The sequence below is a fragment of the Helianthus annuus genome, chromosome 10 (assembly GCF_002127325.2).
Source record: "Helianthus annuus cultivar XRQ/B chromosome 10, HanXRQr2.0-SUNRISE, whole genome shotgun sequence".
Lineage (NCBI taxonomy): Eukaryota > Viridiplantae > Streptophyta > Magnoliopsida > Asterales > Asteraceae > Helianthus > Helianthus annuus.
Genome location: NC_035442.2, coordinates 107,376,648 through 107,378,089, shown reverse-complemented (window position 1 = coordinate 107,378,089; position 1,442 = coordinate 107,376,648). Strand labels below are relative to the sequence as shown.

Sequence of the window (1,442 nt, the reverse complement as noted above, 5' to 3'; positions counted from 1 at the left end):
TTAAGAAAAGTCTTAACAAATGTAACATTGCTTATTGCTTAAGGACTAGAATTAGCACTCGTCGCATTCGGCAGGGTTCGGGAGCAACAAACACAACGTTATAACAAAAGGAAAACAAAAAATCAAAGACAACACAGCTAAAGACTACAATTCTAACATTTTACAAGTTTTGTCCTTTATGTTTGTACCAGATTGCAGGCGGTGTCCTTTGTCTTTAAATTTGACGAGTTTTGTCCTTAACGTTTCAAAATCCTGCACGTTGTGTCCTTTAGCCCTAACTCAGTCAGATTTTTTTGTTAAATATGGTCATGTGCCTTGCACATAAGGGTATTCTTGTCATTTTACCTTCCCAAGGGCTATTTTGTAAAGAACTTTTATTAAGAGGTCATCTTGTACAAAACTTAAAAATAAAACAATACTCTCTCTCTCTCTCTCTCTCTCTCATCTCTCTATCTCTAAACTAAAACCCCTCTCTATCTCTTCTCTCTCTCTCAAACAACAGAGATTAAATGAGTAGCCAATGAAAGTGTGAATCTATCCACTGTATAAACCCAATAGCCAAACCAAGATGCTATAATTCCTTCCCAACCATTGAAAGGTCAAGACCAACCACCACACCAGGCTAATCGTCACAAGTAATTCACATATATACTCACACCTTAAACCCGTTCTCGTGGAACATACTTGTCAAAAGACTTGCAGGAAATCTAACAACCTCTAATAGCAAGATCAAAAAAGAAAGTAAAAAATTTTGAGATCTGTTGGTTTGTCGATTCTTCGATATAGATTTCACCAAATAGACCAGGGTTTGATCTTGTGTATCTGACACAAGAAACCTAAAGCAAGTAACAACAATCAGATATCAATTTGCATCAACTGTGTGTCGTAAGATCCAGATAACTTGTAAAAACCGATCGAATATGTTCGAATTTGAAGCAGTAACAAAATTGAAGCTGCTTACCTAACAATTCTTGCGAGTATTGGAAGAATCGGATGGAGAATGAGATGCGAAGAGCTAAATCAAAGGTGTCAGAGAGTAAGTCGGTGTTTGAGAGAGAGAGAGTAAGTCGGTGTTTGAGAGAGAGTTGAGAGAGAGAGAGAAGAGAGAGAGAGTTTAGAGAGAGAATGTGTGTGTGCTGATTTCTTTTAGTTAAACATTTTTTTTTACACAATTGCCCCTTCATACAAGATTTTTTACACAATAGTTCCTAGGAGGTGAAATGACAAAAATGTCCTCATGTGCAAGTCACATGACCATATTTAACAAAAAAGTCTGACTGAGTTAGGCCTAAGGACATAACGTGCAGGATTTTGAAACGTTAAGGACAAAACTCATCAAATTTAAAGACAAAGGACACCGCCTGTAATTTGGTACAAACATAAAGGACAAAACTTGTAATTTACTCTTTTTCTAAACTATTGCATATAATGCATGTTACGAT

The 1,442-nt window shown here is 36.3% G+C and overlaps 1 long non-coding RNA gene across 1 annotated transcript; it reads right to left on the bottom strand.

The window, feature by feature from the left end:
- Positions 1–357: 357 nt before the first annotated feature.
- On the bottom strand, positions 358–1,136 carry LOC110884980. Its single transcript, XR_002561811.2, has 2 exons — positions 962–1,136; positions 358–836 (listed from the first exon to the last, which is right to left on the bottom strand). It is a non-coding gene; the product is annotated as an uncharacterized LOC110884980 (long non-coding RNA).
- Between the last annotated feature and the right edge of the window lie 306 nt (positions 1,137–1,442).